Source organism: Ursus americanus, chromosome 2, assembly GCF_024610735.1.
Source record: "Ursus americanus isolate L20-20 chromosome 2, mUrsAme1.1.p, whole genome shotgun sequence".
NCBI classification, from domain to species: domain Eukaryota; kingdom Metazoa; phylum Chordata; class Mammalia; order Carnivora; family Ursidae; genus Ursus; species Ursus americanus.
This window is the reverse complement of record NC_142128.1, coordinates 15,214,618-15,230,181: the sequence shown is the minus strand read 5'-3', so window position 1 is coordinate 15,230,181 and position 15,564 is coordinate 15,214,618. Positions and strand designations below refer to the sequence as shown.

At 46.9% G+C, this 15,564-nt stretch overlaps 1 protein-coding gene across 2 annotated transcripts in view; it reads left to right on the top strand.

Annotated features, from left to right (window-relative positions):
- Positions 1–6,308: 6,308 nt before the first annotated feature.
- TPST1 (tyrosylprotein sulfotransferase 1) overlaps positions 6,309–15,564 on the top strand; it is a 165,704-nt gene continuing 156,448 nt past the window's right edge. Inside the window, exon 1 of one of the 2 annotated variants that reach the window (XM_045786125.2) lies at positions 6,309–6,423. The gene's annotated coding sequence lies outside the window, so the exon portion shown is untranslated. Of the gene's footprint in view, positions 6,424–14,621; positions 14,818–15,564 lie in introns of those variants that run through there. The other variant, XM_045786121.2, reaches the window with a different exon arrangement.

The window sequence follows — 15,564 nt, the reverse complement described above, 5'->3', positions numbered from 1 at the left end:
TTTTTAAACAACAGAAAAACATTTGGGTTTATCTTCTCATCTTCTCCCAAATAGTGAAGCGTCAGAAGGAGTTTCTCAGCAACTGGAAGTATTTGCACAAAAATTGTCTCATAACTCCAGACACTGTTTATATTTTTATAATATTTATTTATTTATTTATTTACTTATTTATTTTTGAGTTTCTGTTTTAATTACCCAGCGCTCATCACAAGTACACGCCTTAATCCACATCACCTCTTTCCCCTAACCCCCTCCCTTCTGGTAGCCATCAGTTTATTCTCTATAGTTGAGAGTCTATTTCTTGGTTTGCCTCTCTCTCTCTCTTTTTTTCCTTTGCTCATCTGTTTTGTTTCTTAAATTCCACATATGCGTGAAATCATATGGTATTTGTCTTTCTCTGACTTATTTCTCCTGGTGTAAGTTTCTGAAGCTCCATCCATGTCATTGCAAGTGGCAAGATTTCACTTTCTTATGGTTGAATAATATTCCATTGTGTGTATATACCACATCTTCTTTATCTGTTCATCAATTGATGGATGCACGGGCAGCTTCCATATCTTAGCTATTGTAAATAATGCTTTAAACAGAGGGGTGCGTGTATCCCTTTGAATTAGTGTTTTTGTATTCTTTGGCTAAGTTCCCAGCAGTGCGATTGCTGGATCATAAGGTAGTTCTATTTTTAACTTTTTGAGGAACCTCCATACTGTTTTCCAGAGTGACTGCACCAGTCTGCATTCCCACCAACAGTGTAAGAGGGCTCCCCTTTCTCTTCATCCTCACCACCACCTGTTGTTTTGTGTGTTGTTGATTTTAGCCGTTCTGACAGGTGTGAGGTGGTATCTCATTGTAGTTTTGATTTGCATCTCTCAGATGATAAGTGATGATGAGTATCTTTTCATGAGTATCTCTTCATGTGTCCGTTGGCCATCCGTATGTCTTCTTTGGAGAAAGGTCGGTCCATGTCTTTTACCCATTTTTTAATCGGATTATTTGGTTTTGGAGAATGAAGTTATATACATTCTTTATAGATTTTGGATAGTAACCCTTTATTGAATATGTCATTTGCAAATTTCTTCTCCCAGCCTTTTAGTTTTATTGATTGTTTCCTTCACTTTGCAGAAGATTTTCATTTTGATCCAGTTCCCATCGTTTATTTTTGCTTTTGTTTCCCTTGCCTCAGCAGACATATCTAGAGAAATGTTGCTATGGCTGATATCAGAGAAATTATTGCCTGGGCTCTTTTGTAGGATTTTTATGGTTTCAAGTCTTACATTAAGGTCTTTAATCCGTTTTGAATTTGTTTTTGTGTATGGTATAAGAAAGTGGTCCAGTTTCGTTCTTTTTCATGTTGCTGTCCAGTTTTCCCAGCACCATTTGTTGAAGAGACATTCTTTTTCCCATCACATATTCTTTGGTGCTTTGTGGAAGATTAATTGACCATAAAATTGTGGGTTTATTTCTGGGTTTTCTATTCTGTTCTATTGATCTGCGTGTCTATTTTTGTGCCAGTACCATACTCCTTTGATCATTACAGCTTTGTAATATAAGTTGAAGTCCGGAATTGTGATGCCTCCAGCTGTTTTTCTTTTTCAAGGTTGCTTTGGCTATTCTGGGTCTTTTGTGGTTTCATGCAAATTTTAGGATTGTTTGTTCTAGTTCTGTGAAAAATGCTGGTGGTATTTTGGTAGGGATTGCATTAAATGCATAGATTACTTTGGTAGTATCACCATTTTAACAATATTTGTTCTTCCAACCCATGTGCATGGAATGTCTTTCCATTTCTTTGCAGACACTCTTTATATGTTAAAATTGCTTTGATTTAGAAAATCAAACAATGTTATTTCATGATCGGTGTTTTATGATGAAGCTTCTGTTTTGACTGTTGTGCCAAGTTGATTATTTTTAAATGATACTTCGTTTTCATCAAATGAATTTGTTAACAAGTTATAGTAGAATTATAATCTATAATTCGTGTTGATCTTTTGCTTGATGTTTTATGATAGTATAAACTTTTGTATTCTGACATTTATTTCAATATGTAGTTTAATTTTAAAAAAAAGATATTTGAATTCCTAACAGTTTATAGAATCTTGGTGTATTAGAGTTTAGCCTATATTTTTTCCCCCTTTTTAAAAATGTTTTATTTCATAAGGGCCTGGCTTATGCGATTGTGAGGGCTGGCAAGGCAAATCCAAAGTCCACTGCAGGGCAGGCAGTGGCAGGGAAGGGCACAAGCAGGCTGGACTTGCACTGACAGAGGTGGAAGCTTGTTCCCAGGCACTCAGGAAAGAAGATCCAGAGGGAATCGACAACAATTGCACGAATAATGGGGAGAAACTGTGTGTACGCTACCCCGTGGCTGCTGCCTTCCTTCCATCCTCTGACTTCATGCAAGAATACTGCTTGTAGCCCACAGTAGTTAGAATCACTAAAAAGGGAATTCTGGGGCCGGTATTTCAGCCTTGCCAAGTACCCACATGACATACTCATCACACTTGTGTGGGTACCAGCACTGGTAGACAATGCCATGATAAGGTGTTCATCGTCTCACCTAATCCTGTACATCATTGCCAATTTCTGACCCTCAGCTTCCGGCATGTGCCCCCTGCGGGCAGTCTCCCTTCCCGCCATCGGGCCTGGTGCTTTTTGTCCTCCCAAAGCCGGTATCGGCCTGTGCTCTGGGCTTTGCTGGGTATTTAAGGCCCATTTGCTCAGATTCCTCTGTTGCACACCCCAGAACTGCAGCTTCTCCACAGCAAGGCAAAGATCTGCTCTTTCGGAGACGGGATTCACCCCTGCTCACAAATGTGTCAGCCACTTTGGCGGTGACTTGATTTACGTCCAGGCCTTCACGTTCCCTTGCCGCCTCTGGCCTCGAATTGCAGAACTGAGCCCTCTGGAAGCCCTGGGAAAGTAAAAGCCTTGTGTATTCTGCATTTGTATTTTCATGCACACTGTGTGCATGTAAATATTTTACCAGAGTGTAAACAAGGCATGGGCTTGCTGCCTTATTCACTGCTGTGTTGCCTGTGCTCCACAGGGCCTGGCATGCAGTGGGCACTCAATAAATAGGTACCAGAAGAGCAGTATAGATGCACATTTCTGTACAAGCATGTGTGTGCAATGTGTAAGTCTCTGTGTGTTGATGTGTGTGTGTGTGTGTGTGTGTGTGTGTATTCTTGTGTGTGAAGAAAAATATTTAGGTAGGCCCAAAAGAGCTATTAGGGACTATTTTATTTTATGTTTAAAGATTTTATTTATTTGTTTATTTGAGAGCAAGTGACAGAGAGAGAACAAGGGAGGGAGGAGGAAGAGGGACAAGCAGACTCCAGGCCCAGCACTGGGGCCCCAAGCAGGCCTGATCCCATGACCTTGACCTCAAGACCAGGACCTGAGCCGAAACCAAGAGCAGGACATTCAACCAACCAAGCCACCCAGGCACCCCTACGGAGTATCTTAATGAATTCTAGCTATGAGTGTAGAATTCATTCAGAGAAGCATTCGGAAAATTACCATTTGTGCAGAATGGAAGAAAGTACATAGATACGTAGTGGGTTGAATGGTGGCCCACCGAAAGATTTGTGCTAACCCCCAAAACCTGTGAGGGTCACTTTATTTGGAAAAGCGTCTTTATAGATGTAGTCGAGTTAAGGATCTCCTATGAGATCGTTCTGGATTATCCGGGCGTCTGCAGGATCCTGCCTGAAATCCAATGAGAAGTTTTCTGTGAGAGAAGAGAGGGCAATGTGACCACATTGGAAGATACAGAAATTGGAAGATACAGCTAAGAAGGTCACAGAAAGCCTGTAGCTACCAGAAGCTGGAAAGGGTGAGGACGGATTCGCCCCAGAGAACCTGCAGGTCCTGCTGTCAGCTTGATTTCAGACTTCTGAGCTCCAGAACTGTGAGAGAGTAAATTTGTGCTGTGTGAAGCCCCTCGGTTTGTGGTAACGTGTTACGGCAGCCGCAGGAAATGACTACACCTTGTGTTGGGCATAGAAGAACCTGTGGCCAGTTGGTCCAGGGCTGTGTGTGTCCTGTGGCCGTGCACCCCCACATTCCACCTTGGCTGCCAGCCCCGGTGTGTACAACAGCACAGCAAATATTTGCGAGGAGGAGAGCAAACCGGCGGTGGATCTATGAGGGAGCCTGGCTGCGAGGGCCAGGCAGGGCCCAGAGATCTGGGAGCCTTCAGATTCACTGGGTCCCTGGAAATTTCCTGGAAATAATGCTTCTGGGGCATTTGGAAACCCTTGGGGATTACCAGGGGCCACCAGGAAAGAGGGAGGGAAAGGATGGCTTTTCTGCTTCCTGCAAACCTGGTCCTTTTCCAGAGCGTGGTTCGAGTGAAGGGCCGGCACAAGGGGGCTGAAGGGCACTGAAGGGGCGCAGGGAGCCTGCTCTCCTACTTCAGCGAGCTGCGGCTCAGCTCCCAGCGTGGCGTTCAGACCGCCTTCACGGCTCTCTGCTTCGTTTCCTGTCCTCGTTGCTTTTCCTTCTCTGTCCACCCTGGCCCTGTGATCTCCAGCGCCTCAGCCCCTGGGTGGCAGCCAGCTCCACTTTCCTTGAATGACTGGCGAAAACGGCAGGGCCAGGCAGGAATCATCATCAGACAGGGACGGGCTGTTTCCACAGTCCCTGAAATACTGAGTAATTTCAACAGTTACATGGGAGTTACAACGGGAAAAATGGAAGTTTCACAGGGGAGAATCCTAGCTTCACTAGACGTTAGCATCGCCAATAATGAGTCAAATTGATCTTGTGTGCCTCCTACTATGATGGTACCCCCCTTTTGGGGTGTTCCTGCCCCCTCAAACAGCAGACAAACTCAAGTTGAAGACTATTTTATAAATATAAATGTAGCATGCCTCAAAAGACAGAGGAAGAGTGAGGAAAGAGGCAAAAGTGACATAACCAAATGCAACACACAGATTAGAAGGAAAAACTAGCTATAAATGAAGCCCGGCACAAGGGAGCAGGAGCGCTGGCTCTGGGGCCCCAAACAGCCTGGGTTGGGCCTCTCCCGGCTGACAGAATCTAAAGACAGGGAGACAGTGGCAGTGAAACAAGAAAGGGATTTATTTCAGAAAGGCCGACACCAGGAAGACAGCAGACTAACATCTCAAGACCGTCTCCAAAGTGCGGAAAATACTTCTAGGTTTCTACAAGGAAAATGTGGGACAAAGGTCAGCGGGCACCTGCAGGTGGGCAGTAAGGGTCAGGTCTATCATTGTCTTGGGGTCAATCACAGGGGGGTCTTGCTGGCTCAGGGCAGTCATTGCTTGAGCGGTAATTTTGGTTCCCATCAGCGGATGCTTTGCCTGCAGGCTCTTTTGCCTGTGTTCAGAGATAAGCTGGAAAGACTTGAATCAATTAGAAAGTTTGAGGTCAAAATGGAGGTGGTGGAAATCCTCTTTCAAAAAGGATGTACTTGGGACAATTCAAAAATTTGAATATGGGCTGTATATTACATAAACTCAATACATTTCCTTCACTGGATCATTGTATAAGAGAATGTCCCTGTTTTTAGGAGATACCTATGGCATAAAAAGGAATGTAAGACAACATACGGGGGTGCCTGGGTGGCTCAGTGGGTTAAACGTCTGCCTTCAGCTCAGGTCATGATTCTAGGGTCCTGGGATCAAGCCCCACATCAGGCTCCCTGCTCAGCAGGGAGTCTGCTTCTCCCTCTTCCTCTCCCTCTGCCATTCCCCGCCCCCCGCCATCCCCAACTTGTGCTCTCTGGCTCTTTCTGTCTCTCTGTCAAATAAATGAAGAGTCTTTAAAAAAAAAAAAAGACACAATGTCTGTAATTTATTATCAAATGGCTCAAAAAACAGTAGCAATGATAATTATATATAGACAGGTATCAAAGAAATGCAGGAAACGTTACCAATTGGTGCATCAACAGTCGGACGTTTGGTCAACAATATATTTAGTGGAGTTAATTGTACTATTTGCACCAATTTTTTCCATGTTTAAAATTTTTCAAAATAAAATTTAAAAAAAACCAATAGGGTTTTTGTCTGTGAATTACAGAGATGTAGAACAAAGTGACCTGATGATTCTTAAGGGAAACCCTGTCCTGTCATTCAATTTAATCCATCTCAACAAACCTTCCAAGGCCTCTCATGGGGCCAGAATAGTGTTGGGTGCTGCAGAGAATAAGGGTGAGGGAGGAGAACCAGACAAATACACAGAGAACAAGAATGCAAAATAGAGCAGGAAGTTTCTTAAGAAAATCGTAAGGCGGGGCACAAGTCACAAGAGTCGCAGAGATGAGACACTTCCCAGTGGAGGTGGCATTGGCAGTGTGTTCGGAGGCTGGCTGAATGTTCACAGCAGAGCTGTGCTGAGGTCAATGCAGGTGGAAGAATGTGTACGAGCAAAGCATCAGACGCAGAGACCTGGGCACAGTGAGTGGTGAGCAAGTCTTTGTTGTCTTGAGTGCTGCTGTTAAGTACGTGTGGGAAAGGCAGTTTAGTCGTCAACCCTCTTAGGCTCAGAGGCTGAGGCCTGAAGATTAAATTGGCAAACAACAGGTTAACAGGAGAAAAGGTTTACTATTGCCCAGGCACACAGGAGCCAACAAAGGAAGTAGTTGCTTCTTAAATGGTCGAAGCTAAAGGCTTATATTCTTTTTTCTTTTTTTTAGTTTCAAGTTTTTATTTAAATTTAAGTTAGTTAACATATAGTGTAATAGTAGTTTCAGGAGTAGAATTTAGTCATTCATCATTTACATACAATACCCAGTACTCAGCACAGCAAGTGGCCTCCTTAATGCCCATCCCCCATTTAACCAATCCCCCCACCCACCTTCCCTCCAGCAACCCTCAGTTTGTTCTCTATAATTAAGAGTCTTTTATGGTATGCCCCTCTCTCCTTTTTTAAAAAAATGTTTTTATCTTTCCCCTATGTTCATCTGTTTTTTTTTCTTAACTTCCACATAAGTGAAATCATATGGTATTTGTCTTTCTCTAACTTATTTCACTTAGCATAATATACTCTAGTTCCATCCACGTCATTGCAGATGGCAAGATTTCATTCTTTTTGATGGTGGAGTAATATTCCAGTGTGTGTGTGTGTGTGGGTGTACACACCACATCTTCTTTATCCATTCGTCTGTAGATGAACATCTGGGCTCTTTCCATATTGTTGATATGTTGCTATAAACTTGGGGTGCATATAATCCCTTTGAATCAGTATTTTTGTATCCTTGGGTAAATACCTAGTGGTGTAATTGCTGGGTCATAGGGTAGCTCTATTTGTAGCTTTCTGAGGACCTTCCATACTGTTTTCCACAGTGGCTGCACCAGTTTGCATTCTCACCAACAGTGTAGAGGGTTCCCCTTTCTCCGCAACCTCGCCAACGTCTGTTGTTTCTTGTGTTGTTAATTTTAGCCGTTCTGACTGGTGTGAGGGGGTATCTCATCATGATTTTGGCTTGGATTTCCCCACTGATGAGTGATGTTGAGCGTCCTCTCACATGTCTGTTGGCCGTCTCTATGTCTTCTTTGGAAAAATGTCTATTCGTATCTTCTGCCCAATTCTTCACGGGGATTATTTGTTTTTTGGGTGTTGAGTTTGATTAGTTCTTTATAGATTTTGGACACTAACCCTTTATCAGGTATGTCATTTGCAAATATCTTCTCCCATTCCGTAGGTTGAAAGGCTTGCATTCTTATTTTCTTTTGTTGTGGTGGTGGTTTTGTTTGGTGTTTTTTACAAGCCGTTGTGATGAGGGCTGACTTTCAATAGATCACCGAGAGGGAGCTGCTCTGCTACATAGGAAACCCCGACCCAGAAGCAGGTCGTCTATGAATGCTTTAGTACCAGCTTCCCCACCAATGTGCATTGCACTGCGTGATGGGTGAGGGGGCAGCCCCTGAAAGGCTTATATTCTTGTTTTTTTCAATTTAATTTAATTTATTTGAGAGAGAGAGAGAAAGAGAGAGAGAGCATGAGCAGGGGGAGGGGCAGAGGGCAAAGCAGATTCCCCGCTGAGCGGGGAGCCCCATGTGGGGCTTGATCCCCCACTCCGGGATCATGACCTGAGCCAAGGCAGACGCTTCACCAATTGAGCCACCCAGGCACCCCAAATGGTTTATATTCTTAACTTGCTCGGGGAAAGGGGTAGGATTTGGGTTTCTAGGGACAGCAAAGTATATAAGTTAAATTTCCGTGGGAGACCAATGGAAGATAACGGTGACTGAGTAAGGTTATGCAGATTCAACTGATGGTGAGGCCATGAGTTCTCTCCAGGTTGTTCTCTTCCTGGGAAGAAGGGGAAGCATCTTTACAGGTAGAAATTTCCTTTGCAAAAGGGAGACTTATTATTTTTTTAAATAATTTTTTATTATGTTAGTCACCATACAGTCCATCATTAGTTTTTGACGTAGTGTTCCATGAGTCACTGTTCGCGTATAACACCCAGCACTCCATGCAATACGTGCCCTCCTTACTACCCGTCACTGGTCTATCCCAATCCCCCACCCCCCTCCCCTCTGAAGCCCTCAGTTTGTTTCCCAGAGTCCATAGTCTCTCATGGTTCATTCCCCCTTCTGTTTCCCCCCCCCAAAAGGGAGACTTATGCCCTGTTTCCTGAAGAAAGGCAGGACAAAGAACTTGTGTTTTCTGTTTCTTTTCTTTTTTTTTCCTCGTGTTTTATGTTTCTTAATTGCCTTCAACTCAAAATAATCCTTAAGATTCTGAGGTGGCGTTTCCTGATCTCCTTCACATGTAATTGAATGTCAGGCTGTACACTAAAATATAAGCCCAATAAAGACAGCAGGGACCGATTTGTTCATTGCTGTGTCCTCAGGACCTAGTGCCGGGTGGAAGACAACAGTCAATGTGCTCGAATCCCCCAGATCGTGCAGGGAGTAGCATATTCTTTCAAGAAGCTGATTGCCCGGGGAAAGGGACCGAGGAGGGTGGCTACAAGCTGGTACTCTCCGCAGCCTCTTTAACCAGGGAGGGAAAACCAAAGCCACAGGTGAAAATGGCCCTCCTGAGTTGGGTCACAGGGGGCCTGAGCAAGCCCTGTCCGGGAGGCAGGGTGCAGGGCAAGAAATTAGCATCTGTGGGCACAGGCTGTTCCCTGGAGCGCCTCCCACCGGGGCCCCTCCCTTCCCTGGAGCTTCTTGCCTTTGAAAGTCAGAGACTTGCCTAAGAGTAGAGTCAGACCCCTGTAGCTAGTCTAACATACACCCCGAAGCACTCAGCTTCTCTCGTGTAACCTAAGACCCTCACCCTGGACCTCTGACTCAGTGCTCTTCAAACCTGCTAGGGGAGCAGAATTTAGCGGGAACTTTTTGAAAAATGAAGTGTAACAAACATACAGAAAAGTGCACACTTGATAGGGTTTGATGAGTTTTCACGGAGTGAACAAACCGGGTAATTTCCAGGTCAGGAAACAGAATATCACCAACTAGCCTCTCTCTAGTCCCCCTGGTGCCACCTCCCAGTCACTACTCCAGTCGCTGTCCCCCTGCCCCGTGGTCGGGGTGACCCTTCTCCCAGACCTTCTGCTTCATATAATCCATGGGAGGCTTGGTGTCTCGTTTATATGCACAGGTGGTTGATACGCAGAGCTAGGTTTGAAAACCACTCCTGGAAGTCCCATAATCATTTTTGTTGCAAGTGGTGCTGGAGGGTCCTTCGCTCCCAGTCTTGGGCTCAGCACCGGTAGCTGTCTGGCTGGGTTGACCCACGGAGCAGCGGGCATTTCCTGCATCTAGGGTTCTGCAGAGCATGTGGGTGGGAGCTCCTGGGCTCAGGAAGCCCGACTCGTTGGTTCCAGCCTGGGCATGTGGCCCTCGCTCCCTGGCGGGAGTTCCATGAAGAAGTATTTTTGGAAGGTGCAGGAATTCTGTAGCCATTTGGAAAATGCCTGCTCATAGGCTAGGCTGGATTTTCATTTTAAAATGATGATGTGGCTGAGGGGCCTGACCTGGCCAGTTTTCCTGGATTTAGGGGTGGGGAAAGTGTGGAGGCTGCCCTTTTCTTTCCCTTTTCTTTAAATTGTATCAGCATTTCCTTTCTGTCTCAAATCCCTCTATCCCACAAGCTTCAAGAGCATTGTGAGGTGTCGCCTGCCGCTCATTGGCCCTTTGATGCTATTTGCAGGTAAGCTTTCATTTTGTCCTAAGTCAGCCAGGATTTGGGGGTCACTTTAGGTTGGGTGAAAGTTTAATTTAACCCTCATTTCCCCAACAAGGATCTGTGCCTCTGGAGCCCTTGCCCTGTCTCTCTGCCCTCCCAGGCAGGACCCCGAGTGCCTTTCGATTCTCTTCCCCGTGTCCCTCTCTGCTTTGCCTTGGTGGCCTTTACTGACAGCTGCAGCTTTTTCCATTTCCACCTCTATTCATTCACTCATCCATTCATTTAACGCGCGCTAGGCCCTGTGCTGGGGGCAGGGTGGAGGGTTGGCCAGACACAACCACCTTCTGTCATCACCATTTCTGCCCTTACCCTTGAGACCTGCTTTTGTCCCCACTTCTCCACTTCCCACACTTCTCCTACAGCCACGAGTGTGCTCTCTGAAAGATCTCTGCTCCTTGACTTACACTGCGAAGATAGCCTGTCTTCTCCATTTTCTGTTTCCAAGCCCCTTGCTCCTGACTCTCATTTCCAGCTCCCTTGGTCTGGGACAGAGAATAAAAAAGTAGGACCTGGCATGAGTCTCTTCCCCATTTCTGAGGGCCTCTTCCCACTTCCACCTCTAACCTCTGCCACCATCCTCGGTTCACGCTGGATTCTGGAATGGCAATGCCACGAAGGGAGATCTGCACCAAAAACCAAATCAAAGCCAACACACCCCCAAAGTAAAAGGGTGGAGGGCTATGCTGCTGCTTTAGTTCTCCTCCAAGCCTGAACATACCTAGGGGTGTTGACCAGACTTTCCTTCCAGGAGGTGAGATACCGTGGTACAGAGTCCTCACTCACCCTGGGCCAGGTCTTCCTGGAAGATGAATCCCGAGGCGGGAGCTGTGCGAGACTGGCCTTAGGGGGCAGTGGCTTCCAGGCTGTCCCTGGGGTGTCAGCGACCACTTGTCCACTTCCTCTCTTTTCTTGGGCCTGTGGGGGCTGCCTAGGCTGTTTGGAAGAAACAGGCTCTGGGTCCTTTGAATTGCCTCTTGATTGCTCAGGGGATGACGGTGTCTGGGCCCTCAGGTGAGGTTATCTGAGTCTGAGCTTAATACCTGGAAGAGGTAAGGCTGGGGAGGGAAGATTCGTACAGCATGTTTACAGAATGTACCCTGAATATGTGGCTTATTAAATTACACAAAGCCACGTACATGTCATGTGAACCAGAGGTTCATATAGGCTTGAATGGTGAGTTTTGCAGAAGAGAGGGTTTTTGGTTTTTTTTTTAATTCTGAATTCGTTTTAATAGGTAAGCCAAGTACATGACACAAACTTCTGAAAAGTGCCCAAGTATATAGATATAGTGAAAAATAAGTCTCTTTCCTACTCCTGTCCCCAAGCTCCTCAGTTTTCCATCCAGAAACAACCGCTGCTGTAGTTTACTGTGTGTCCTTCCAGAGATCATTTCTGAAAATCACAAGCATGTGTGTGTGTGGGTGGGTGGGTGTGTGTTCTTAAAAAAAATGCAAATGGGCATATTATATATACTGTTTTTAACTTTGTTCTTTTCTCTTAAGAGGATATTTTGGAGTCTTTTTTCTTAACATACACTGTATGGGTTGGGGGTAGATTTAGAAAGCAGCAAAAACTTTTCCCCAATAACTGAGCTTTGCTTCACTTCAAGAAGCTCCTTGCGTCTGCCTTTTACAGTGTGGACCCTGGGCCACCTAAAGCTGTCCTGCTCTGGGAGACATCCTGCCATGTGACAGGTGGGGAGCCCACCTCCCTGCCAGATTCCACCGAAGCAATTTGTGTCCTCTAGTCTTCCTGGATCCCCCACATCTGGGATTTGTTCTCATAGTTTCCTAGGTGAGATACAACCACCAGCCCCTCACCTGGCTACTCAGTTGTTGTTGTTGTTGTTGTTATTGTTATTGTTCAGGTCATGTAGTTGGGTAAAGTATTTTGGGGGTAATAAGAAGGGCTGATCAGTTGCAATTAGGTTTTTGTGGAGGTGAGGGGCTTGCAGTGGCTTCGGGTCACCGTGGGAACTTTTCCTGTAGAGGTCTGGAATACAGGAAGTGGGATGGGACATAACCCTTAATGTTCAAAGACTGGTTAAATGACTTCGGGGGCAGGCCTCAGGTCTTTCTCTAGTCACTTTGTAGAGCTATCTCCTTTCTTCCCTTTCTCTTGCTCGAGGCCTGCTGATCTTGTTCATTTTCTTTTGCTGAGCTTTATAATCCTAGTGGTCCATTTCTTCTGCCCCAAAGCAGCTTGGGTCAAATCAGATCATCTTCTTCATTTGATTTAGATTTTAGAAAAATATCATGGTGGGTATTTGTTTCAATTTCCTCAGATCGAATTGCTTACAAGATTTTGCTAACTGAGTAAAGAAAAAACAAAGTTAGATATACGGATCCCTTGTTCTTAGAGAGGCACCAGAGCCAGGGGCTTTCAGAGGTTTGTTACCTCTTTTTATTTTTTGAAAAAGTAACAGCTTTGGGGCACCTGGCTGGCTCAGTCAGGAGAGCATGTGACTCTGGATCTCGGGGTTGTGAGTTCGAGCCCCATGCTGGGTGTAGAGATTACTTAAAAACAAAATCTTTTAAATAAAACAGCTTTATTGAGTTATAATTCATATGCCATACAATTCCCCTATTTAAAGTACACAATCCAATGGTTTTTAATATATGCACAAAATTGTGTAACCATCACACAATCAATTTTAGGACATTTTCATCAATCACCCCTAAAGGAAACCCCATACCCATTAGCAGTCACTTCGCATTTTCCCCAATCCCCTCAGCCCAAGGCATTTACTAATCTACTTGCTATCTCTATAGATTTGCCTATTTTGAACATTTTATATAAGTGGACTTATACAACAATGGGTCTTTGTGACTATTTTCTTTCATTTAGTGAAATATTTTCAATATTACAATTCACACTGTAGCATGTATCAGAACTTCATTCCTTTTTTATGGCTAATATTTCATCCTATGGGTATACCAAATTTTGTTTATTAATCAGTTGGTAGACGTCTGGGTTGTTTTCACTTAAATGGCTATTATGAATAATGTTGCTGTGAGTATTCAGGTACAAGTTTTTGTGTGGACCTCACTTGAACACTACAGCAACTCTCTAAGATTCATATTTTATAGATCTCATTCCGTAGATAAAAAAAGCACTCCAATGTGGTTGACAGGAATTTTGTATATCTTTATTATATTAGATTCCTGAGCCCATGCTTATTGCAGTCTGTGTTCTGTCCATCAAGAAGAGGTAAAGCAACCAAAGCATTTATTTGGAGGAGACATGGAGCCCCCTGAAATTCAAAATTGTGCCCTGAGTTTCAAGGATGCAGAAGATCAGGCTTAAAAAGGCAAAAACCACAAGGTTACATAATTTGTTCTAAAATAATTATGATTGCTGCTAGCTGAGTTTAAACTTACTAATACATGACTGACTATTTAGCTGTTGGGTGTTAACATTTTCTATTTCACTGCAAAGTAGAAGGTTAAGTGGAAGAGATGGTGGAGTTGAAACTAACAAGCTGCAATTGACAGAAGTCCAACGTTCAATTGACAAACGTCAAAAGTTTGAGGAGTTACCACAACTGAACTAGGCCCTACTTCCTCAATGTGCTCTCAACTCTAGAGAGACTCTGCGGCAATGCTTACTTCATTTCGAACCTTCTTTCACAGTTCATAGAACTGATAATTGCTTTGACAGAACCTGGTGTGGGTATGTCAGTAAGACGGATTCATAGACATCAACTGTTGATTTTCAGTTGGGAAATCTCAGCCCTCTCCCCCAACGTGTCTCTTCCCTTCGCTTTTTCTCCAATCCCAGTTTTCACTTCTTTCTCTCAAGTATCATTTCCCCGCCCCTGTGTTTGGGACAGAGTCTCCTATCACTCACTCACTCGCTCACACTTTGGTGTGGAACGCAACATTGTGTGAATTTGCTATCCGTTCTTGAGTTCTCTCCCATCAGATGAAAGCTCCTCCGCCAGCTGGGGCCAGAGAGGTGGTATTCGAAGCAGCGGACCTGCAGGAGGAGGACTTCTCGGAAAAGCTCCTTTTCTTGTAGCGTGTATGGGTTTCACGGATGAAGGCTGCCCACGTGGGGGTCGGGGCGGCGTGGACCGCACCCCCAGCCCGGCTCCCCCCCCCCCCCCCCCCCCGCCGCCCTGTCCAGCTAGGTCAAACGCGCTGTCGCTAGGGCAACGATCAGTCCAGGCAGGTGGCGGCTCCGGAGCCCTCGCGGGGAGCGCTCACACGCAGGGACGCCGGGACGCCGGGACGCCCGCCCGGCCGCGACGTCAGACCCATCCCGCCCCTTAACGCCTGCTGGACCCGGCACGATTGCGAATACCGCCTCCTGCGGGCGGTAGCTCGCTAAAGCCACCAATCAGAGGAGTCGACACATCGCCCGGGCCGGGCGCGCAGCAACCAATCGTTGCACATGTGTGATCCCGGGCCCGCCCGCGAGGCTGGCGGCCGGCGTTGAGGCGGCGACGGCGGGAGTCGCTGCTGAGGCGGCCGCGGGCGCGGGTCGCGTCGGCGCTGCTCCGCGGGGCCGGCCCGGGCTGGCTGCAGCTGGCGCCTGGCGGTGAGGGCGGGCTCCCGGGGCGGGCGGAATGGCCCCCGCCTAGGGCAGTGGGAGAAGCGGCTGAGCGCAGGATGCTGGGGAGGCGGCGCGGCGGCTCCTCACTCATCCCAGGTAAGGGGGACGCCGCGCTCGCTGTGGCTCGGCTCGGAGCGCCGCCCCGGCCCCGCCGTCTTCCAGTCGCCGCCCACCTGGCTCCGGGCCCCGGCCGGCTCTGTTCTGGCATCCTTTGGCCCCGCGTCACCTCCTGCCCGCACATCTCCCCATCTGCCCCGGGGCAGTTGTCCAGCCCCGCCCCCCGAGCGCGGCGCCCCTCGCCCTGGCCGGCCGCCTGCTGCACCCACACCCGCTCCCCTTCCCCCAGCGCCTGCGTTTCCCGGTCTCCGCTTCGCTGTCGCCCTGCTAGCCCCCGCCGAGGTCGGCTCCCCGCCCCTTACCCTCTCCTCTCCGCCCCTTACCCTCTCCTCTCCGCCCGCTCCCCTCTCCTCTCCGTCCCCTCCCCTTTCGCGGCGCTGGCACCGGTTCCCAGCCTCTGCAGTCCTTCGGGGCGCCTTCCGGGGATGAGACCCCCGCCCCAGCCATCCCGTCGGGATCAGATCAGACTTTTGCCCTCATTTGTACCTGGGCTTCTCTTCTGCAGAATCACCCTCATCCCTGCCCTTGAATGCCATATCCTCGGTACCTTTTAGGCGCCCGCCAACCGTCCATGTCCCTTGGGTTTTGCCCTTTTGCCCCCGGATGCCTTCCTCGCCCAACTCGCCTCTTCTCCCCTCACTTTCATCAGCCACTTCTTTTCCTTTACACTTAAACGTTCAGACACTCTCATACTCTCCTGAATGCCAGATCTATAGTTTTAACATC